At 39.7% G+C, this 26,156-nt stretch overlaps 1 protein-coding gene across 5 annotated transcripts in view; it reads right to left on the minus strand.

Annotated features, from left to right (window-relative positions):
- Positions 1–26,156, minus strand: part of ptprea (protein tyrosine phosphatase receptor type Ea) — a 57,920-nt gene that overhangs the window by 31,508 nt on the left and 256 nt on the right. For 4 of the 5 annotated variants that reach the window (XM_019362506.2, XM_025909517.1, XM_025909516.1 and 1 more), the window contains exon 2: positions 265–519. The gene's annotated coding sequence lies outside the window, so the exon portion shown is untranslated. Of the gene's footprint in view, positions 1–264; positions 520–15,523; positions 15,647–26,156 lie in introns of those variants that run through there. The other variant, XM_013269520.3, reaches the window with a different exon arrangement.

A 26,156-nucleotide genomic window follows, 5' to 3' on the forward strand; every position in this document is an offset into this window, starting at 1 on the left:
GCCACTTCCTGTTTGTACTGTTTACTAGCTGATGCAGACAAAAGCTGGAGCCATGAATATCCAGATTGAGGAAGTCACTGAATGGCCAAGATGCAGTGCAGTAAAATGTCTATTAATATACAAAGAAAATGAGAAGCCCTGTACCAAGCAAAAGACGTGAAACACTAATCTCAACAGTGAAAAGATTTTTTTTAAACATAAGTCAGCAGCTGCTATACAGAGTACAAATGGTCAGATTGCAAAGGTCACAATGTGCTGAATTACCTGGATGAGTTTTAATTCAGTGTAAGCCTTTCCTCGTATCCATAATAGCAGGTCACATGGTTCTGATCGATTCGAGTGGTCACATTGTTGTAGTTATCTCCAGGGAGTAGTTAGACAGAAGAAGGCATGTTGGAGTGACGTGAATCCCTTGTCCACTTGTGGGTCTCAGCTTTTCACTTCCAGGAGTTTATCAAGCAGGAGTCAGCCAAAATGTTTGAGGAGCAGCACTGTAAGCCTTAAAGGGATTCTCACCACCTTTAATTTAGGAGAGAGGGAGAAGGACACAGAATACATTAAACAATTGACAACACTGCTAAGACAGAGAGAAACACGAGGACGAGAAGCTAGAGGATGAGGAAGGGGTGATGTAATTCCTGTCTTAAGCAGAAATGGTATGTGGCAAGCAGAAGAGCACAAATTTCAGAGGATAACTTCCTCAAAGTAATGAGTAATGGTACTGTATATATACAGTAACACCTTGCCTTTAATGATGCTATTTAGCTTCGATGTAAATTGAGAAGGAAGCATGAACAGTGTCTTCATTTTTTTTTTTTTAAAGAATGGTGGAGATGGCACAAAGTCAAACACAGTGGTAATGGATGGCTATGCACAGAATCCAGACACACTGGGGAAAAAACTTTGATTAGTTTAATTTTGGGAAGTCCCATTTTGCAAGCCATCTATAATACAAATTACTCTTTCAAAACAAGCAAACACCTACTCACAGAACACTTCACCTCATTTGCAAATTTTTAAAAAAGGCTCCACATCTTTTCTATATGTGCCAGAATTGGAGCATAGGTTTACATAAATCCACCTCCTGTATGTTTGCCAACACATTTATTTTAATCCATGAAAGAATTTTTTTTAAACAATTTTAGTCTGAATGTGTGAGAAAACCCTCCGTTACCCATGGGAGACCTGAAAGGAGGGTATAAAGAAGGAGGGGAGGATGGGTGAGGAAATGGGGACAAGGAGCATAATTTATCTATCTGGAAACACAGAACAGCCAAAGAATCTGGGGGAAGCTTTTTTTAATGTGGAAACCTTATAAATACAGTTTTGACCTTCAGCTGAAGGATTCTTGGATAAAACTTCTTAAAAATCAAATTTCTAAAACAAAAACAGAACGAAAAAAAACCCCACAAACACAGAAGAAAAGAAAAGATTTCTGCAGATACAAGGTTTTCACTTGACAGCGATGGGGAGCATGCATGCCGAGTGGTTGCTATGGTGACTGTCACGTCTAGCCGTGCGAAAGGAAGGTGCGGATGGAGGGGTTTCTCTCCCTCTCTCTGGCTGTTACAATAAACTAATAGAAACATCTCCTAAAGCCCTATCCTTGTTCTGCCCTTTCCCACTGGAAAACAGGCAGTCAACATTTGCTGTAATAAATGAGATGCCACGCTTCAGGATTCCCATAATAATCACAAAACGGCACAAGCTAAAACATCCAGATTCAGGCAGGACAGAGTGGAACAGAAACCAAATTCCACCCCCAAAAAAGAAAGATCATATTGTAAAGTCTGCACAATATAGTTTTAAATTATAACAAAGTTCCTGGGAAGCACTGTGAGAGACTGCTTTAAATCACATATCATCTCAAAGTGCATAAATAAATAATATGAGGTCTGACAGTGTGGAGTCAGATCAAGCAAACTGTTGAATAATAGAAGAACCTTCCTGTAATGCAATCAGATGCAGCGCATCACTGAGAGCAAAAGACTGCAAACCGTGAAAGCTGCTAAAAGCAGAATACAAACGTGTACAACTTTGTATGTGTAAAACTGAATCACTGTGAAAAGCAGTAATACATCAAAAATTTTGTGTCAGATACAATATTTAACTCAACCTCTTACCGTGCACATGAAAAAGGCAAAGAATGCATAGTTGTGACAAGTGGGGAAAAATACGGTGAAGTGAGTCAGTCAATCGTGCGTGCACATTTTATTATTGTTATTAAAAAAATGTCTTCTTCCCCACTACAGCTGCAAAATAAATATCATTTAAACTAAAGCAAGGCCAGTATAACCAATTGTATTTAGCAAGCCAGGCTGTCCGCGATGACTGCATACAGCTATCACTTCGTCAAACAGTGCATGCGATAAAACAGCCCATAAATAATCAGTCGTACTTGTCAGATAAAATATCCTAGGGTACGAAATCATTTGCACACCTAGAGGGGTATAAAAATAAATTCTGAGCTCAATATGCATTATAAGTAAACACAGCCAAAAGGTCATGTGTTCCACAAAGATACGCAAACAACAGCTCAGCTACTGGGATTAAAAGCAAATAGAGTTAAAACCATAATCACACAGGAATATATATAGAAAAGAAAATTAATAAAAAAAAATAATGTTCCACTCTGATGTTCATCTCACAGAGGAACAGATTGTGCGAGTGCAACATATGTGCTTTTCCTGCAGGTGTAAGATTTACAGCTCTGCACCAAATCTCACATACAGCTGTCATTTTCCCTGCCAAAGCCTGTTAAGTTCAACCCAAATAGAACCAAGGTGACAAACAGCAGGTCAAACACAGATGGACACCTATATGTATGTAGCAGACATCTTTGACTCATCTACCTCTCCAGGGTTGTGGTCAATCAGATTAGAGCATCACACTGAGATTTCCGAGTACACTAACACAAATCCATTTATAGAGATAAGCTCTGCGGGCAGCTACTCCCATGCATGCACACACACACACACACACACACACACACACACACACACACACACACACACAGAATGAGAGAGGAGAGAGATGTCACTTCACCCTAGCTGCTATCAGGCCCCAGCATCAGTCCAGCACAAAAGTCCTCTCTGACCTGCCACTATGTGTCACTTCCAAAAACACAATGCCTCTATCAACAGTTCACGACCTTCCCAAAGACTCACAGAACATGAATTCCTTTTTCTTTCACGGTGCCATTTGATTTTTCGGTATGAGTTACTGGACAATTTTCTTACTCAGATTAATTAAATTTGTGTTATTAATCTGCAAAAAAATATCTGTGTTGAAGTTCTGCAACTAATACAGACTGATTCATTTCTACGCAATAAGGAAAATATGACCCTGTGAGTATTTTCTAAATGCTGCGTAATGGAAATTATTAAAATAAAAAGCAATAAGGCAGTGGTAAACTTTAAAAGTTAAGGCCTAAAGTAGATGAGAGCTGCAGTTTAGCACCTGTTTTACCAAGTGTTACAGAAATGTAAAAATGAGAAGAGTTGCAAGGCACCGTGATTTATGGTGTTTAGAGTCAAACTTGAAAGGGACTAAAATCAGCCTTTATGAGAACTGCAGCAGCAGAAATGATAATAAATGGCACTTCAGAAATAAAAGCATGTGTGCCAGCTCTCTCTGATCAGTTATGAATGGAGCCGTGTCCCTGATTAGCCGTCACCACACTGCGGCCTTAATAATCCAGAGCAAGAGGACAGGCAGGAATGAGGAGTGTGATTTTGTTAGCTGATACTCCCTCGCCTGTCTGTGTCACTTCCAAACACACCGGTGGATCTTGGCATCCAGGTTTGATGAGCACCAGTATGTGGCCCTCAGCCAAAGTAAGCAGGATGTGAATGTGATAAGATCATATAGCAGCTCTTCCAAACTTGGCATTCGGAGTTATAATCAAGTATCTCAAAATTTCCTAAAGGGGCCAGTCAGGACTAGATCCTTTACAGACAGACTGTGGATGGCCACATCGATACTGATATTTATTTAGTGTACAGCTAAATGAGAACTCTGATTTAATACGCACCTGTGGCTCTCTCAGATCGATAACCAATACGGTGATGGGGCACTAAATTACCCAGAGCTCAGTACAATTGAGCATCTGTGGGGTGAGATGGAAACAATGAAGTTAAAGCTGAACTTAATATAGCAGAAAATAGGTTATTTGCAAGACAAGGATTCGCTGAAGCAAGGCCACCTTTAGCAGAAACTAACACCAACCCTGTGTGTTTTGTCAGCCAAGATTTTCCATTCCGTGAACGATTATCCCTTCATTTCAACCTTTTGATCGTGTCACACATTAGAAAGATGCCAAAATGCACATAGAAACCAAAATCAGATCGAGACGAGAGTCACGACGGCTAATGTCATTTTTCCATTGATTTCTGTGGAGATGTTTGGTGTCCTTTCAGATATTAATTTCGCATATTTCTAATCAAATTAGTTTCACAATGACATACATTGTTTGTTTTTAGTGAAATTTCTGAGCATCTATTGGATGCTTTGCCCTAACAAAGAAAAGACAATCAATGGATAAAACCTAATAACTACCTGGTAGATCAAAGTTTTCACTTCTCTATTTGGTGACTGTGGAGCAGTAATGTTAACTAAAAAAATTAGATGAGGAAAAATCCTTTTATTTAACTAGAATAAAAATACAAATTTAATGTGGAAAAAATGAGAACTGAAATGATTTTCTGATAGGAGGAAACAAGGAGTCAGGTCAAATTTGTTATCTCAGCTTGCCAGATGAGGTGCTGATGGGCACGTTCATTGAGACTCTGAACTGAAACTAAACTAAATTTCAAACAAAAAGTCAAAATGAAACTAGAACTGTAATACAAATCAATAATAACGCTGTGGTGCCTCAGTTTTCTGTGCTGCCTTCCCTTCAGTCTGGCCATTTTCTTCTTACCTCTGGGCATTTTCTCTGAGAGAAATGCGCCCTCAATACATATACATATATATATTTTTTTGGACACATATCCCAGTACATCAACGACAGCAGATCAGTTTGTGAAATACTCAGATCAGGCTGCGTGGTACCAACAATCACACAACATTCATAGTCACTTAAAACAACTTTCTTTTTCATCATGATACTTGCTTTGAACTTCTGCAAGTCATCTTGACCATGTCTACATGCCTAAAAGCATTGAGTTGCTGTCACATGATTGGCTAATAAGAGATTTGCATTAGCCTTAACAAGCTGTTTAACATGTGTACCTAATAAAGTGGCCGGTGACTGTGTGTACACACATTTGCACATATATACAAGTAAAATGTAGGTTTTAAATGAGCAAACTATTTATGTGACTCAGAGTCCACCTCTTTTTAATTGTATTTCATTCGCCTAAGCACCTTAAATTATGGATTGAATTGTGCATTTAGCCCGTCTGTAACAGCAAAAAAAAGAGAGAAAAAAAAAGGATCAGTGTGGACAGCCTGTCAACCAAATTCTCAGTCACACAACCCAGACACAACTTGACAGACATAACAGCTGCCCAAAAAACCTTTACAAATCCTCAGTTCATTATGAGTACAGCATGTAAAAACAGTTATTATTCAGCCTTCTATCCAATAATCCGACACACATCCCCACAGTGGCAGTGTCTGTCTTCCCTTCCTCCTCTCACATCCTTCCCAAAGTTGCTCTCCCAGGAGCCTGGGAGCACCTCAGCCAGAACTGGGTTAAGATTATACAAGATCCCAGCTGAGAATTCCCTGCAAAATTTAAACTCCGTGAACCCCAAGTGGTAAATATTCATGACAGAGAGAGAGTGGTATTCCAGCACAAGGGGGAGCAAACACATCGCCACACACAGGCATCCACAAACCATCTTCTAGTACAGACAAAGCCAAAACAACCGTGAACAGTAGACTGACATTAAAGGGCATGTGAGAAACATATACACCCACACAAGGGAGGAAAAAAACCCTTGAGGATTTCTCAAGATATCTGTGTATATATATATATATATATATATTTATATATATCTGGCTACAGCACAAAGCCACAAGTCATGTCTATCTGCGCAACCTTGTCTGGGAATTGAAATGTTTCACATGTTAGAGAGGAAAAAAAACCCACCGACGCCTGCACGTTTTTCGCAAGAAAACTGCCAAAAATAGGAAGTAGGAAGAAATTTTAAAAATCTCTAGCTGTGATTTAATATATAACAATAACCGTTCATTTATCCACGGTTGCTACTGAAAAAGGGAAAAAAAAAAACATAGTTCAGGCTGTCTATCACATGCCAACATAAAGATATGGATCAAATGTGTTAAAGTGTCCAGTAAAGAAAGTCTTAAAAGAATAATTAGTCACTATTTTAATTAAATTAAAAAAAAAAAAAAAAATCTTATGTAATCAGCTGTGGTTACTGCGAAAAAAAAATATATGCGTGTGTACGTGAGCCTTGTAAAAGTCTTTTAAATGATCAGTAAGAGGTGCAAGTGCTATATTTATATCTAATCTGCTGCATGCCTAGAATACCTTTCACAAAACTAGTGAAAGGTGCATTCTTGATGTGGTGTGCACGTACATAATCTTATCCAAAACCTCAACACCACTGTCCCGCTTGTGGGGTAAATCTAACTCTTTTGACCACTGGTCAGGAGTACTCTCCAAGCATCACATCACTGTCATTGTATGCAGTTGACTCAGAAAACCTGCAGTCCACAAGCAGGAAGAGAAACAACAGATCATATCCTGTGTGTGAACTGTGGTTTACAGCAAAAAGTGGGTGGGGGTGTATAAAATTAGCTGGACTGTGAGAACTAAAAAGAGTGAGGTTGAAAGAAGAGACAGAATGGCCAATCAGATGAAGGAACATAAAAGAACATGGGGAGGAAAAGAGCTAGAGCCATTATTGGTTCAGCTTTGAGTGACTGTTGAGCGTAAAAACACTGACTAAACTAACACATCTCTGCCTCAGCATTGGCTCAGCTGTACAGCATATGAAGCCACGTTATAAAACAAAATAGCTCAATAAAACTGCGTACTTTTGAGCTATGACAGTAACATTTATTTGTGGGTGTGCCACACAGTCATAGACCAAGAATTAGTTGTCTAAGATTACTCATGTTGTAATAAAATCGAGTTGCAAAATACCAGACGAGTGACAAAAAAAAGGTTAAATTGTTCCAATACACACAAGCAAAATCCTAGGGGTTTAAAATTTACAGACGTTTCATCATAATGATCCACTTACCTCAGAAGGAAAAAATAGCTTGACTTTTAGCTGCTATATACTGCACAATGTTCACCGTGTATACAGGCTGCATACAAAGGCTGTATATAATAGCTTGTACCTTTTTTGTAGCATCTAGTTTAGCATTACAGCCAATGTCATCATGGTTTTAGAAGTAATGAACATATTGTAAGCTTTCTTAGCAATGAGCATATATAGACTGTGTGCAAACATTTTTTCTGGCTTTTCTACAAACATGGACGTCATTTGGGTTTGCTATGCTTTTGGAGACAGACTCAACTGGCCATTCAAGTTAGTAAACTTAGTGTTACCAAGTGGGTGCAAATATTCAGTTTATTATCACAATTTGCGTGAAAAAAGCTGTCTGCTGCAGTTAAACCAATGCCACAAGAACGCTTAAACTTTTTAAAGTAAACTTTTATATAATGTGATCGATTGTTTATGTAAAAGGTTCTGCTCATAGGCACTTAAATGATTTCCTGCTTGGGTACCGATTGATCTAATTGGCCTCTTGTGGACGTGGCCCATCTTTCCTCTGTCTAAGCTAAAAAGATGAAAGAACAGCTGTGGAAAGCACGGTGTAATAACCTGCAAACTTAAAACACTCAAGTCAACTGTTGGATCACCATGCAACAGCTGGACGCCCCTATATGGTCCTAACCAAAGTATGTTTTCAGACAGGAAGCAGGAGATGATGGAAAGAACATCCTGGAAATCTAAGTCAACAGGATATGGATGATTTGCAGGATAACGTTCAATGCACTCAGGAGCAACGAGTAGCCATGCCTGAAAAAAAGTTCTGAAACTTCTTTGAATTTTTTTCTTCAAAAACATCAAATCAGCTGATCTGGTTTCGAGCAAAGCACAAGTAAATATTGCAATCTAGTCATCAGACGGAGATAACCTTGCATCCCCCACCCTACTCTCCTTCCAGGAAGGAGTGATGTAAATGCTCTGTGGTGTGATCGCTTGACATGCAACATGAAACATGTAGGAGGAGATCTGCCCCAGCCTGGAGGGCTAGCAGATCAAATATGCAGGATGCATGGACCACAATGTCAATAATCCTGAAAATAAAAATAATGATAGTGTTGCATCCTGATATCCCAAACAGACCTGAGAGATTTCGGTCTAGTGCTTCGGGGTGTAGCATTCACTGGTTGCCACAACTTAATTAATATCAGAAATAGGATTTCTTCTTGGATTGCAAATCATACAGATGCTCAGATTACAGATGCAAAGCCACGGCATGTTATTTTATGCTGTTTTTTTTATCTGTGTTGCAGTGACCTACGGGGAACAAAGAGGTGGGAGAGGGGCTGCTGTACTCTCTTTAACAGGTAACAGGAAATTGGCCATTCAGCATATCAGCTACATTAGCTGCTCCAGTCACCCTGCAGACTGATGGATGGCAAATCACACTCGAGCTGCGACACCATTGATTTCCTCCTCATAAAACCCAAGACTGCTGATTCAAGATAATGCTACATTTTTAAAGGCTTTGCTGTGATATTGCTGCGATAAATTCAGAAGATTAAACTGATAAACAAGCTCAGACACTCTGACCAATGAGATTTATTTCCAGTATAGTGATTTATTTGTCTGGTGCTGTTCATTATTTATTTACGGTCTATCATCAAATGTGTACTTTCATTTCTAGTGTGCTTTCCACTGGCTTCTAAAGAGATTATTCACAAGGCTGGAACATTCCTGCTATGAAACACTGGTTGTTGTTGTCAGTAAACTGAAATGTTTCCTAGTAATAAACATATCAAGAGCCTTCATAACTGTTAAACTGTGTACACCCAGTGAAGTACAGTCCCACTTAATGACATTTTTCACAGTACTTATCATGTCACAAAGTATCACGCTTCCATCGAGCTTCCACCGATTAAAAAACTTCTTAATACTGTCAGTAATAAAACACAATACTGTGATGTTTACAGCACAATGAATGAGTGAACTCAGTGGACCATACACAGGGCTGCCCAAAGTTTCAGCAAACTACATTTCAAAGCCTTAAACACACTACAATAAGACGTATGTGCATGCTGCGGTGTCCCAGCACCTTGCTGAGGGTGTGCATCATGTACTAGGTTGTCTCCTTACTGCAGTGGTCTTGGTTTGATTCCAGGCCTGGTCAATGCTGCATGCCGCCCTCACCCTCTCCACCATTTCCAGAAACAAAAAAGGCAGTATGTGGTGAGTGCAGACACTCTTTATACAAGCACCACAGAAGCTTGAGGTTCACTTCCTGACAGCAAGGACATGAGCTCATTTGTTTGCTGTGTTTCATGTAGAATACAGTGCAGTTCAGTGTGTGTTTCATTTTCTAGTGCATGGACAGTTTTTGTGGTCGCAGGTTTTGAGTCGAGTAAAAATGCCTTTTATTTGATTAAGGGAGACTTGTTGTTGTTGGATGCTCTTAATAAAAATAGCCAAAGTTTAAAATAATGTAGAAGTGATCCTCGTGAGCCAACTCGAGCTTCATACTGCTCTGTTCAGGCATTCTTTTTTGTTCATTGCTCTCTATGACATTACTGAGAGTGGACAGCCTTAATTTGGTCACTTCAGGCACAGAGCTCCAACCTCCTGTTCAATGAGACGATGGTTCCCTTAAAGGGTAATCGGGTTATTTTGAATTCTTGAAAATATGCTTTAGTGGAGTTTAAGAAAAAAAAACTGGGTTAAATATGGCCTTTTATTCTCAATTTTAAGTGTGGAAGGCCGTTTTTATGAATATCAACGTGAAAACATATTGTGGCTAGGCACAGTGTTATTACTAAGTTGCACCCAGTATCAGTCTTGGCTTTATTAAATAGGATGTTATAGGTTGCGGGCTTGTCAGACAGTCATGCTATCTGTCACAGGGATTACTGGTGTGGATCACTGCAAAGAGCTGTAAACAAAAGGCCCCACGTGCACAGCTCTGAGAACAGAAGATAAGAAAGTGTAGGAGGGATTCTGGTTGGAGGGGGGGTTACTGATCACTGTGCCAAGCTAGGAGCTGTGTGATGGATTTCGCACACATCTTCTCATCTATCTCTGAATCCCTTTGTGATGAACAAAAAGCAAAAGAGCCCCCTTCTGAGTGCATTCTGATGAAGAGGAGCACTATTTTACCATTCATGTCATTTGCCTTCAATGCACATTGTGCACGGGTGAGCAAACACACCCCGTGGTGCTACGGGGTACAATTAATGTTTTTCAGGCACATGGGTCTCATGCTGGAATATTTTCAGGAATGGAAGAAAACCAAGGACACATGAAGCATTTCTCAAAGCTGCTAGAATTCAAAGTGAATCTATGGATATATCTGGCAAATCCAGCAACAACATAGAGGTGCATTGTCTGCGCTGGTATCGGCAAGTGCAGCATCTTGGCTGCACAAAAATCTGAACAGAGTAACGCTTGCCAAATGACATAAGCTGAAAGCAAGCCCCCTCCATTTTTAGAATTAGTGACATTACACAAGCAAATAACAACAGAGATGCCATGTCAGCCTCTCTGGAGGGTCAAAAATGCACGGATTAGACTGTCATTAATACTGAATCTGGATTATAACAATCCTGAGGCAGCTCAACTGCCACAGATTACTTCTATCCCAGCAAGGGCAATGACAGACAATGGCACTTTTTGTTCTCGTCGAACTGACAGTACCGCACAGTAACAAAGAGAGACTCATTTCTAATAGGGTCAGGAGTGATTAGACAAGCGGCAGAACTGGCAGCTCACAGAGAGACCCAAGATCTCCCAAAATCCCCTAGAATCAGACTAGATTTGTCAGATCGATTGATGACCTAACTACAATTAGCCTATTAGTGCAGCTTGCCATTGTAAAACAAGTTAAATTATCAGTCTACCCTTTGAAGATGTTTTATTACAACACTACCCTATAGTGGAAACAGATTTAGTATTAACACAACACATCTTTGCAGGACCACTTAGCTTTGATACAAATGGCACCCATCTGTCTAGACATCATCACATATCTTCTGATGACAGCCCACCCATTTTGGCTATTGTGATTGCAGTCATGCTTCTGATGCATTATTTATTAGCCTCCCACAAAAAAGTCTAAGATTTTTACCCTCAGTTCTAATAAACCGAACCACAAATTTAAACGCTGAAGCTGATTACAGTGTCGTAATGCAGTTGTTTACTTTCCTACATCCTTAAAGCTCAGAAATATAAATGACACAAAGGTCGTCTTTACAAAGTATTGTGTTGTTCTGACATAAACAGCACCCATTTTCCTTTCTTATGGTTTCAAAAAGACATGTAAGAGGATAATCTCTAGCATTAAAATAAATCTAATGAGACTTCAGAAACTCTTGTTCTAATATCTGGGACTTCATTAGCATTCTTTCATTCAAACTCAAAGGCGTTGTTTCAGTGGAAGACACAAGATAGAAGGAAACAAAGTGGAGATACAAAGGGTATCAGAGGGAGTTGGTACAAAAAAGCATGAAAATCTAAAGCCTGAGGAGGTAAAGAGGGGGAGGTGAGACAATCTCAGAAACAGACAGAGAGAAACAAAAAGAAGGAAAGAAAGAGGGAATACAGATCAGTCAGTGTGACCTGTCCTTGCCCCACGAAAACAAATGACATCAGGGTGGCTGCCAATCAGCTGATGTGACTCAGAGAGGCTGTCAGAATTCACTCCAGCTTTATTTTCCTGTTCCTGACACTTCCCTGTAACTTTTACAAAAAGGAGACAAATGGGTAACTGTAATCACACCACACATTATTGTAAACTGAACTCAGCTAACAGTGTTTTAATTACTGAATTTTTAAAAATCTGCCTTCTGATAGAATCTAATTGTTTCAGTACAATAAAAACCCACAGCCTTTTTATTCTTTGTGCAAAAACATAGCTTATGTAAACCAATCCAGCAACCATTTCACTCCAATTCATGCACAGACACATTAACAGCGAGAAAAAAATGCAATTACTCTGGTTAATGTGGCTTGCATTAATTAGACGCATCTTTGGTGACAATGCAAAAACCATCAAAAATGGCAGCGCAACAGGAATTCTCAATGACTGCCATTTAGAAGCCGACAATCTCACCGTCCTCTTATTGAGTGGAATCATTGTTTGGCTTTAGAGCAAACCAGAGATGAGAGGCCGGCTTTTGTTTACTCTTGTAAGGAATCAAGGACACAGCATTTCTAACATTTTGTGCAAATCATCACAGAAGCTTGAAAAATGACAATTATTCAGGGAAGGCTTAGCAAAACGATTCATTTTTGTTGCATTCTGAACTTTTAGCAATTCAATCTTAAATCTTAGGTCTTTATATTTGTGTTATTATTTTGTAGCTCGACTATGAGTTTGTGTGAAAGTTAAAAATTTGATTGTGTGTAAATGAGATGTGAACAAAACCCTTTGTTTAAATTGGAAAGGGAAATCCTCTCAGTGCTACACACTGGGGAATGCAGATATAAAAAAAATTATTTGTTGTGAAAACCCAGAGGTTGAAAGTAAAGCATGCCTCTGCTAATCGAGTTATCTTCTGCTCCAGAACAATAATTTGAACACGTTTAAACAGTCAATTTCTATAGAAACAGATCGATGCTGATTTCAATGATAAAAATGCAGTTGAAGCCCTTAAGAGAAACTTTTACTATTACAATATCCTTCACTAGAAATAAAATACAAGTTAATCAATTCTGTAATCCACTGCGCCTCAATTAACATTTGAACAAATACAGCAGGGGGCATCATTTCCTTGAATGAAAAAGTTTTTTAGTTATTTCTAAAAGCAAACACCTGAATCAGCAACTTTAACCATCTAACCACACCACATGCAGTGTGTCTGAGAGTGAGATAGATGACGTGCTACAGATATCTCATCTATACTTGACAAACTGGGTATGCAAGAAAGTGCAAGAAAGTCTAGTGATAAGGGCCCACATTAGAATATATTTACTGCATATTAATTAAAACCATGTAAGAGTTGGCAGAATGTAACATGTAAATCCAGACAGGAAAACTGTGTGTAATTATGACATATTTAGTCTCCTTAAACAATGTAATTTGGAAGTGTGAGTGATGAGTATATTTCCCCCTTTGCTTGACTTTCCCCCCCACTATTGATGCATTAATGGTTTAGACTCTAAACCATTCATTTGAAAATGGCCTATGCTGCTCTCTCTAAACTTTAGACAGACCAGCATATTCCATTTTCAAATACGCACTGCAGCCCTGAACTATTCTAGACGTCACCCAACAGAGGTGCTGAGGTGCGAAGATGTGAGAAAACAAATGTCACGTGAGGTTTGATCGGACATCAAACGCTCTTCAATCTGCAAGCTGCTCAGCACCAAAGAATGTGTGTAAGCCAACTGAACACAATAATTAATTATCAGTTGAATTAACAGTGAGAAAGCAAATGTTGTGTGCGCCGTTGTTCTGCACATCGTCTTGCCAGAACTACCACCTAAACCAAAACTGAAAGTTCATGTGTGAAAAAGAGGTTGTTAGATTTCTTATTTTGATTTCTCAACAATCAAACTACTGTAATGTTAAATTTAGAACAGGGAAAGTTGCAACTCTTCACATTTAAAAAGACAGAAACAGCAAATATTTGTGCTTTTTGTGTCATAAAGACGTCAAAATTGGTTATTATAAAAATGCTTATGGGGCATATGTAGATTTGCCAAGTGCTACCTAACTATATACATAATTCCCCCCAAAAAACCCACAGAAATGAATTCAGGATCAAAATGTAAAAAGGCTGGCACCCCCATGACGTCTCTGGGGGAGACAACCTGGAAACAGACACCCCCTGTTGCCATCACCCCAGCAGGATCTAAAGGAAACCTAATTGGACATATGCAAATGAAAGATATGTTAAAAATTCCTCTTTATCATTGGGGGATGCATTTTGGCACCAGTTACCATAGCTCCCTAAATTTCATCTTCCCCAACTTGTGCTTGTTGTATGATGTGAAATGTGCATCCACCCCCTATTTTCTTTCTCTCTGCGTCTTCATTTCCCTTCACAGCATACACCCAACCCCCTTCCATATTTTGACAAGAATCAATTACAGACACAGGAATGCAGGATGAAATGTGTGGCCTGGAGCATGTAGGATTTTATATCAGACCCCACACCGGTATGGTAGTAACGACAAGGGTGGGGAAACTATAAAAACAACCCTCTGCTTCACCTTGATTACTAACGTTTCCAGTAGCTTGATATTTGTGGTAGCCAGAAGTATCAAGCTACTGGAAGTGCGCTAATGAAAAACAACCAAGCAGATATGTAGGAGTTTTGGCTTTTTTACAGGACTAAAGTGCACAAGCGCCGAAGGACCAAACACCTGCTGGTGCAGCTACACATGAGAAACAGTGTGCCACTCAAGCTGAACATGATGAAAATGGACTCCAACTAGTCTGCACTAATGAGTTTTTGCAATGAAGCTGAAGGCATCTCTATGGCTAACTAAGCGGCTAACTAGTCCCCTGCTGTGGCCCAGCTGCTGGATGCGATAGTACAGCGATGAACTGGCAGAAGTACAGAGCTCTTTTTATTTATTTCCTCTTGTAATTTAGCCAAGTTGGACAGACATCGCTGATGGCTCAGAGCGCATGTGTCCATGTGTCAGATTTGGTTCAAAATGCTACCCAGCACACAACAGACTCAACATTTACCTCGTATCAGATTCGGCCCAGCAAATAAACACAGCAGCAATGCAAAAAAGGTTAGCATTTCTTTGATGGCATGCTGTGCTTCAAAGAAAAACCAGCAGTCCTAGCCTCTCTTGTCTTCCTCCTCATCTTACAGTAGGCAGTCATAAAAGACTGCAAATGAGGGAGTTTCTCAGTATGTTCAGAGAGCAAGGCGTTTTCCCTCTCAAGGGAAGACAGATCTGATGATCAAATCCTTTCCTGTCTCCTTGTTGAGCCCCTCTCTCTGCAACGGAGCACATTTCCCTCTCTAATGCCAGCCATGTGTCACCCACTACTGCCAACCAGTTTTGATAAAAGGCCTAACTGCTGAAGGTAGAAAACAAGGAAGCAAATTTTAGATAAATTCCATATGTTCAATATCTAAAACAATAGAGTGGTATAACAATGATGAAAAACAAACAAACACCCTTTTCCACTTCTTTTAATGCATTTTAAGCCACAAACATCCCTAGCGAAAATAATATAAACTGTGACTAGCACAACACAGAAGCACAAATGAGGTTGTGTTTTCAAGTAGGACGAATGACATCTGCAGCCGAATACGAAATTTGTCATTTTGCAAAAATAGGCCATATAGCGTAGCAGCATTAAAAATACATACCCCCATGGTGTATATTTGTCTTTTGCTTAGTCTCCAGATGCAGAGAGAATGAACGTGGGGAGGAAGAAGTTTCGAACAATCCTCAGCTCACCAGTGGTAAAATAGACGTTTGTGTGAAGAGCCACCCACTGACTAGGCTTGGCCCACAAAGAGACGCACTGTGAAAATCGGCCCTGAGACACATCATTATTATGATCACCCTGATCTCTAACCTCATTTTACTCCTTGCCATGATTCTCCATGAGAGAAACCACTCTGCTTTTTGATGACTGACTGTGATCCCTGCTCCCTGTTAACTGCCACACAACTGTCTAGCTCTATGAGACATTATGAAACAGGCAGGCCACGAAAGCAAGCCGCCAAATACAGGAGGAAGCAGTCTGCTAGCACGCATTGCTCACTTATTATCACCATATGTTGCAATCACTGTATCTCCAGGGCTTGTAGTGCATCAGTGAGTGAGGTTGTTATCAGCTCTAGAGCAAATGAAAAGCATTTCCTTTATATCCAAGTTGTTGGCTCTGGAATACGATATGCATTTTTTTTTAAAATGATGAAATGTCATTAGAGGGGGATGCCTTAGTTTTACTTTCCATACAACAGATTTTTTCAGAATAAAAGCATGCTTTTCCTATCCAACAGAATGCATTTAAACTAATGACATATGACAAAAAAATACACCAACATAGTGTCTTGTTTTGTTTTTTATTCTCACAAAAATATACTTTTGAGTAAAGGTGCAGACAGAGCTGAAATAACTATCTAATCTAACAATCAAGACACTGAATCAGAAACCATTTTAGCGATAAGTTAACAAATTGAATCATATTTTAAGCAAAAAGGTCAAACATTTGCTCTTTCTAGCTTCTCCACTTTGAGGCTTTGCTGTCCCTCTTTACATTTTTCTGTTTTATATCAATACCGATTGGAGGCTTGATCTAAAAGACAAAGTCACATTGTAATTTTTATTTTGTGGACCAACATTCTGAAGCCCTAAGTTTAGCCATTTGACTGTTGCCCACCACATTTGGATGCAAACATTTGACTGACTGTAGCACTTGGTAGCTGAATTGTTAGCAAGATGCATTCTCTACTTAGAATAATACTGAACCTTTATTCTGGTGTGTGGCTACCTTAATAGGTTGCTACCACGTGGCCAGGTAATGTCATTCTGAAACACATCACATTGCCTGGCCAAGTGGTAGCAACTTATAAAGGTAACCACACGCCCTAAATCATATTCTTCTTTCTATTTTATTGTAACTTTTAATCATAAGTTATGAAATAAACATCATGTTGTATGAAAAAGACTTTGAGCATATAAATATATAAAGAAGCTGTTTACTGAAGTTATCATTTGTGAGATATATCCACTTTTTGTAAAGTTTATAATGTAACCCAATGTTTATTTCAGGTCCTCAGCATTTAAAAATAACAGATATTTAGCTTAAACACAACAGTTAACCTGCTGATTGACAAAATAATGAGTAGAAGTCAAAATAACCAGTTATAGTTTTATAATATCACGAATAAACATTTTTAAATTAGATTAACAACTTTTACAGCGATGCAATTTTGTGGTTCTGTGGCTTGTCTCCGCTTTTGTATCTCACTTGGCATCGAAGCTGATTGTAATTATGAAAAACAAATGTCCTTTCATTGTAAGCAAATGGTGTAGATGTGGCTTTGTCTGTGACTGAGCACAAAAAAGCTTTGGCAGCGTTTGGGGGAGTGTTATTGTTGACAGTGTGCTTTCCCAGTGGGAAAACATACTGCATGACCAAATGTTGCAATGATCAGACACAGACAGTACGGCACAGTTTTGCTCATTAGCATAAAAATCTTTCTGGATACAAATCAAGAGAATAGATATGGAAGTATGAGCTGCAAGTCATTCAAAACACTCTAAAGTCTAAATGTTTCAGCAGTTATAGATTAGATTTCCATAGCTGAAGGTCAGTGGGACAAAGTCATGTCATGGCACGTATTTTCTTACATAGATGAATCAATGCAACCTACCCCCTAGAGCACGGTGCCTTCTATACTCTCACGTCTAAATTATTATTGATGCCTTTGCAAATTGGTGATTTATTTTGTAATGGAAAACATCTCGTGTGATAACACCTCAAACAGCTATAAGCACATTTTTGAGGAGCAGACCAGTGATTATATTACCCTCTAGAATTGTTACAGAAGGGCTGGAGTGAAAATATTACACATGCTTCATGCTTATCAGCACACACTACATGTTGGCTAACCCCTGACTGTTGTTTCACTGCAGCATCAAACTGCTGAAACTCATTTCAACACAATCATCATAGTCAAAAAAAAAGAAGCCTCGACGCTACACAGACTCCCAAGTCAAAAGTTAAAAGGTACTTTTAATGAAAGAGATCCAACCTTGTTCTACACCCCACATCTTTTCGGCTTGACACAAAAACTGACAACCCAGATATTGAATTAATGCTCGTCTCTGTCACTGGCACATTTGCACTTTTTACAAGTCTCAGCATACCAATGTTAAAAAGAAACCCAGGAAAGGCTGTGACTCTGAAGGAATAAAATAACAGCGTGACTCTGATTTTTTTTTCTTCACATAGTCAGCTAATAAAAAAGTACTTGTGTGTTAAAGTAGTTGTTCTGTAGTTGTTTGGGAGCGATCAAAGAAAATAAGCCATCCTTTTAAATAACCCCATTGTATTTGGGTGAAATTGTTTGCTGGTGTTATTCCAGTGCCGTCAAACTGCATCATATTTCTGAAAACACACAATGAAAATATTGAAGGACTGACATAATGATCACAAACAACTCCCTGTGCAGCAGCCTGAAAGAATGAATAGGAAATGAGCTTCTTTAGTAAGCATCCATTATTCATTAAGCACTGTACTCCTCCATGTCGACACCCTCTGTAGTGACACAGCCAAACCATTATTTCCTTATTCTCACCATCACTCAATCTTTCTCTCGCACCAGTTACACCCAGCTTTCATGTTATCGACATACGATCGGCTCCCAAATACTTTACACTAGATAAACTCTACAACATGCAACAACTAGTAAACCAACTGCACTTGATGTTGGCTGAAAGAATAGAACCCGGCATTAATGTTTTAGTAAAGACAAGAGCCACTGCAACTGAGCAGTTTATGGCGATGCAAAAGAAAAGTTATTGCACATGCTGACATGTTGCAGAGAATAAACCTACCTGACATTACACAGGACTGATAACATAAGTCACAAGATCGTGTGAGCCCTTTGTAAATTGTGCTGCAGAAGAAATGAGGAAAGTTAATCATGCTTTCTATATGCGCTATCATCACATGCGACGCAGCCACTTTTAGACTCAATTAAAAGCCACTTAAAATGCATCTAAGCAAGAATACGGACGTTCAATACGGGTTGAAATTTTAAAAAGAAGGTAATTCCAGATACTATTTAGAAACATCACCAATCTCCACACACGGATAGGAGGAAGGTTCAGTTTTGCGTTATTCTTTTCCTTTTTTTAACTCTGGAGACATTGCACATTATCATAAACATCGAGCTATAATGGAATGTGTAGGTGTTTCATCTGTGGACCCAAGATGACTGCATCTTGAATCACGCTAAGAATAAACAAACAAGCCTGGAAACAAATCCTCAAAAGCCGAGTCTTTTTTCTTCTTGCTGCCAATGTGAACCCAGCCTCTACGCTGCCCTTTGTTTTCCATCGAAAATCTAATATTTGTTTTTCCAAGTCATCCATTCGGATAAAGTAAAATGGACTGAACGTGTTTTAAGCCAAGAGTGGAATATGTTTGCTTTCCCTTCAGCTAAATCACGCCACAGTGTGCGGGGAGTTAATCTCTTCTGGCTCCACCCTACCTGCACTGAGCAGGTCACCAATTTAGGTTGCCGTTTTTCAGCTAAAAATGCTTAATTTTTATGTTAGAATCATATCTTAAGAAACTGGCCAGCTGAGCCTTGTGATTATTAAAAAATACATTTTGTCCATCTGCTGCCTCTTCCTGCAAAACACAAGCCAGCACCAGCATAAAGACAGGTCGCAGAAAAGTGTGTATACTATTGTCCATAAACCTTGTCGTCTAAAAGCGTTGTGGTCTACTTTGTAAAGCTCTTATGTATCAAATGCCATAAACACAACTGAAAAACTATGTTTTGCCTGGGGTAGGGCAGGGGAGGTAACACCCGCATTACTACTTGTGGAGTGACATCATTCTGTATGTCCCTGGGCTACATTCTCTTATTCAAACCAGGTGGGCCGAACCTAGCGGTCTGTACCCTAAAATGAATAGCAAGGGTCATGAGATGGTTACATAATAATTTTTTTTTTGCACAAACTCAGTTTTAGTTTCTCCTCAGGTTCTGTCTCTGTAGTAAAAAGCTTCCTTACTGATGCTTACAATCCATGGCCATGCTCAGGATGTAACCTGTGATGCACCGTCACAAGTAAACATTATTCATACTAACTGCTAAGATGTGTTTCCTGTCCTTGAATTTTTCCACTGCTGTTTCTAAGAGCACAAAGCCATCACAAACCCCTGTTAAATTAGCAGGCTAAACAGTTTTGCTTGAAAATGACTCACATGATTAATCAGTTATCATTATCATCATGCCAGTGAATAATCATTGTAGGTACACATAATTGAGGTGCTAAATGAGACAGAAAGCAGCTCTTTTAGTGATTTTGTTTTTTTCAAGGGGAGGGCTTAAATAACATAATTTTAAAGTCTCCTCTTTTGTGTCTCATGTGTAGCTCCACTGTTTTTTCACAGGGCCAACTTACAATGCCTCCTTTGAACAGAGGTGAGTGAGCTCCGAAGCATCTGAAAAGAGGCAACTTTGATCTCTATCCAGCTGTTTCGATGCTTCAACTATCCAGCTGACTCTTTAACACAGCTGACAGTAAACAAAAGCAAATTCCCCCAACCTCAATTTGGCCTTACAGGGACACTAAAATACTTAGATTCTTATCTATCCCACTGAAGCATCTGATCAGCCACAAAATTCATTCTTGAGCATGGCAACAACATCCAAGTCAGAGTCATAAAGAACTATCTTCAGCCACGAAAACAACAAGGAGTCATGCAGCAAGAAGAGACACAAGCGACTAAGAGCAACTTAAAGCTACATCCACAGTAATACATTTTACTTTTAGGATGTTACCCTCAAATTAAGTCAAACTAACGTTACAGCATTTTTTCTTTTTTTCTCCACTAAATGTTTAACACACTGACCATTTTCATAGGCTGTGAATGCATTTGCGAGTGTGAAGACAGAAAAAGAAGTGCTGGTTACTCACAGTTACACTATATGAACAAAAGTGTTGGGTTAATCTTTGAATTCAAGTGTTTTCTGTCTAATTGCCACATGTGTATAATATCAAAACCCTAGCCATGCAGTCTGCCTACGCAAACAATTGTGAAAGAACGTGTCATTCTAAAGAATTCAAAGAATTTGAGTGTGGTACTGTAACAGGATGCCATCGATGTAACAAGTCAGCCATAAAGTGCCAGAACATGTAATGTTACAGAGCGGGTTTGCTGAGTGCTGAGGCACATTGTATGTAAAACGCTCCAACACTCTGCTAACTCAATAACTGAGCTCCAAACCTCGTCTGGTATTAACATCAGGAGAACAACTGTATGCTGGGAGCTTCATGGCATGGGTTTACATGGGGGCAGTTCAATGATTACAGCAGCACAAGGGTCAGGAAGAAAAAATCAATTAGAGATATATTAAAAATATAAAAATTGAAAGAATAAATAAGCAGACTAGTGTAGCATACTATGTACAAATGGTTACTATATATAACAAAATACACAAAAAAATCTTCTTTTTACTTGCACATAAGGTGCAGTGGAAGTAGTAATGGATACAAATGTATTTTTTAGCTTCTATTTATCCTATGTGGGTGTTGCACAGTCTGACTGCTGTCAGGATGAAGGACCTACGAAAACGCCCTGTCCTACAAAGCAGCTATAGCAGTCTACAAGTGAAGGAGCTGCTCAGGGCCTCGTCTCATGCAGTCTCATGCAAGGCGTGAAGGGTGTTGTCTGTAATGGACATCAGCTTGGCTAACATCCTCCTCTCACCTACATCCTCTATATCAGGGGTCCCCAATCCCAGTCCACGAGGGCCGGTGTCCCTGCAGGTTTTACATCTCACCCTGGGAAAACACACCTGAATCACATGATTAGTTCATTACCAGGCCTCTGGAGAACTTCAAGACATGTTGAGAAGGTAATTTATCCATTTAAATCAGCTGTGTTGGATCAAGGACACATCTAAAACCTGCAAGGTCACCGGCCCTCGTGGACTGGGATTGGGGACCCCTGCTCTATATAGTCTGGAAGGAATAGCCAGGACAGAGCTGGCCCTATTTACAAGGCTATTTTCCTGTCCTTCTCTATGCTATCACCTCCCCAACAGACAACAAGATTGCAGAAGCCGTCACTGTGTCGTAACAGGTCCTCAATAATGTCCAGAGAACCCAAAAGACCTCAGGCTGCCCAGCAGATGGAGACGACATGTGGCCATGCCATGATGGACCAGGTCCTGGAGATATGATGCATAATGTGTAGTGTACTGGGCATTGCTGTGTGATACACTATATGAGCAAAAGTACTGGGTATGATTACAGAGAAAAAACAACAATGCTAAAACAAGATTTCTTTAGTAGAAATGATAACTTTTTACAAAACAAACACTGCAAAATAATCACACGGTACTGGGAGTTTTATCCATTGCCAGGGAAAGTAGTACACACAAAAATTGAAAAACAAAAACAAAAAGCATACCAATCAGGAAGTGGACGTGGCTGTCTGCATCACTGTTTACAAAAAGTCTGCATTTCTGCCAGACAAAAACAATCTTTAACTTTTCAGACTAAACGTGGGCCAGCAGCATTTCTGACAAGTCGCTCTTTTTTAAGGATGCCTAAAACACAGTAGTGGTGTGTATACTGGGCCAAAATGTACTGAAAGTTACACACTTTAAAAACAAAAGTATGTTAGCAAGGATGTACCCTGAACTACATGCCAAGTTAGGTTATTACAATAAAAAGGAGTGATGACCCTGTTGAGTCTCTTCGTTTCCTTGCAGCTGTGCTGGTCTGGGGTGTAACAGATCAGATGGTGAGGACTGATGTGATTCAGAAAGATACAAGTGCAGGTGCCAGTTTGCACAGCTGTAGTCTGCCCTTGCGGCAGCCACATGTTTAATGGCCTCCTTCCATGGAAAATCTTTTGTGTGTCATTTAAGTCCCACCTCACCGTGAGGCTACAGGCCTGTCTGTATCCTACCAAAGCCCTACAGCAGGAAGCAACACACCACTAACATGCCGTTTCTGCTTTTTTAGTTTGACTGTTATGTCAGTGCTTTCAGTTACAGTTTGCTTTAACTGTCTGTTTAGCCCACATCTAAAAACAGAAGATCTATACAGTTACTCCTCCCCATTACTTCTCATGTATGTATTTGGAGGTAAAATGGAATAGCAGGGTTAAAAGCAAGGGTTAATTTTCCATCTTCTCTCACTGCATGACTACAGATATGTTTTCTCATTATTTAGTGTTTTAAGGACGAAGCCAAAATCTAGAAGGAAGACTGCAGGGTTTGATTTCTGCAACATTCACCGCAAGCACAAACAAGCCTACGGTTGCAACATGCTGCAGCTTAATGGGCTTCAGCAAACTTCCACCAAGGAAAGCAGAAAAAAATAGCAGGTTGGATACAAATGCTATCTGCATCAAAAGGAAGATCTTACTGTGACAATTCCCATGGCTAATTCATTAGCCCTTTTTCAAGGCTGTGATCATTTCCGCTGGCAAATATCTGACGAGTTCTGGGTCAGACCAGACTCATCCCTAAATGTTTCAACTTTACACCAATTAGTTCCTTCTCCGCCTATTTGAAAAGGGCGTGAAAAAACGTGTGCTTGAAGAAAAAACCTTCAAGCAGAGTGTAGTTAATGTATTTGCAGTCTAGGAGAGAGCACAACATGATGTGTAGTCTCGCGTGGCAGCTCAAAGTTAAGCATTTCCAGAACTTAAGAGAGAAGTGGCAGATAGTTGAGTGGGGGGGAGTTTGGCGGGGATCTGTAGGGATTAGTTCCAGGGCTGGCAATTTAAGGTTTATATCCAGCAAGCTGTTAGAAACTCCAGGTATGGACATCACACTCCTGCCCACCTCACTTTGGATTTCATTAATCATCACATCTGCTCATTTCGCGCAGCACACCCACGCTAAAAGGCACTTACATTCACCACATTCCAACATACCATGTTTTCAGTTCTATCTATAGCAGAGCAGAACTAGAAAAGAACATCTTGGCGGTGATAAAAACACCAATTAAATGTAAGCTGGCAATAACTGCTGCAGCTAGTAACTGTTGAGTAGTTCCACCACTTTATTACGAGACCAAGGTGCTATTACAAACAACATATACGCGCTCTCATGCTTATTTCTCGAGAAATAACAAAGAAGGAGGCACAGAACATAACACGGACAGGGTCTTTTGATTATGCCAGAGATTAACTTACATCCGGTATCCTTCAACAGAGCAAGTACAAATTACCCTCAACGAATAGCGTTTCGCTCGAGTCAAATATGAATAGCAAGAAGATGAAAGCCAAATCAATCTGCCAGCAGCACTCAGCAGTCAAATGTTATTTCGTCCCGCGGCCTTACACAGACTCATTTGTCTTGGCGAGCACAGACTATTTGTTTATTTCATTGCATCCTCATTAGCTTCTGCCAGAGCAGTGTCAGAATCTTCCTTGGGTCTATGCTGTATAATTGAAATGAAATTCAGACACAGACCGTCGACGTAAAAGACAAAAGAGAAGATAAATGAGCATTAAGGAGAACATGTTGCATGGCAGCTGCATTAATATTGAACTAAATGCTTCAGTAGAAGGATGCAAGGTGTGTTACAAAATAAATGGAAAATGAAGAAATACAGACACATTACAGTTTATTTTTCAAATTTAACAGAGACCCTTTATGCGTTTTCCTATTTCTGTCATATATATAGAAGATATTCATATTAAAAAGTTAATCACGAAGAATAAAAACCCTCGGCCTCAGACTGCTCTAGACAATCTGTTTCTGTCATCCCAGTCACAAAGCTCCTGCTGGGAGCAGAAGTCCTGGCCACTAACAGATCAAACCTTCTGTTTGCAAAGGGCGACCAATCAGAAAAAAAAGCTGGCTTAAAAGGAAGAGGATGAAAGTTAAAAATGGCTTGTTTCAGACAGCGTATGACCTAAGGGTTTGCACCAAGGCCTTACATAAAGTGAACACAGAGTAATCCCATAGAGTGCAAGAATCGAGTATAATACCTTCCCTCTAAGAATTTTTCTCTGGTTTCTAGAGAACATGTAATTGATTTGTCTTTCATAGTCTAGTAGCAAGAAAATCTTGGTAGGTCCTCAAAGAACTAACCTTTGCTTGACAGAGTAATCAGGTTTGTCTGGCAAGATCCTTAAGCTCCTTTATGTTGTAATGAACCAGATATTACAGAGATTCCTTATTTTCTAAACTAATCCAAGTTGAGTCTGGAGGCGGCTCTACTCAGGCTGTAGAACCTGGCTGTGTCAGGATGACTAACATACTTAATAAAACAGCACCTCTATAAACTTGGCTAATGTTATGGCCCAAAATAGTGTGTAGTGACAGTACAGTGGCAGCTTGGTCCACTGTGGGCCAAGCAAGAAATGAAAAATGTGACAGGAAAAGCATGTAGAATTAATTTCAGTGCAAGATTACAAATCTGTTTGTTTCTGCTTTAGCGTGGTGTTTAAACTGAAGTCCATTCATCAGTACAGGATGTCAAAGTGACCGCTCCTGTTGAAGGCCAGCGGAGCACAAACCCGATTGTGTCTTGGTTCATTTAACTTTTAATTTCCATGGTCTGATAAGAAACAAATGTCAAATACAGAACAGCATCTTCCCCTTTGCATTGAGCTGGCAAACTGCCACAAGCAATCTGCTCCAGGGATGCTGATTTCTTGCTGGCCCTGACCTCTAACCTCCCAGGGGAGAGTTCTTCCCTTTGGGGATTAATGTCATTTCTGGTGATTATTACATTAAATCCAATGTTCAAATGCTTTGGAGCCAACAGAGCATTCAGCAACCAAATAACATTAAACTTGAGTCAAATTTTACCTGACTCAAAAACCTGGGTCCTCCTATGACTGCAAGTCTAAGGAGACCATTCATGATATCTGAAGTAGTAATGCAGCCGTGGTCACCGACATGTTGAAACTGGCACAACTGCAGCCCACGTAAGAGTCAGCTAGCAAGTATGAAGACAAGAATGATCATTTTTATTGTTATGGTTTCTAAATAAAAACATGACGGTTAAACAAGGAAGAAGGGGGAGAAAAAACACCAAGACAGGGGATCGGGATAAAACTCCAAACGCTTGATCCATTAACCCAAATTCACTGACGCACCAGGTTGACAGAAGTCGCTGCAGGTTGTCAAAAGGAGAGCTCAGAGCATTTAAGCACACGACAAACATGGTGACTTTTACGAGTAATTCATTCACTGCAACGTTAAAGCTGAATGCGCACCTGAAATGGACGCTAAATGTGAAAAATTCCACGCGCTGCTGTGCGTAACGGACAGG

This window comes from Oreochromis niloticus, linkage group LG8 (assembly GCF_001858045.2).
Source record: "Oreochromis niloticus isolate F11D_XX linkage group LG8, O_niloticus_UMD_NMBU, whole genome shotgun sequence".
NCBI lineage: Eukaryota > Metazoa > Chordata > Actinopteri > Cichliformes > Cichlidae > Oreochromis > Oreochromis niloticus.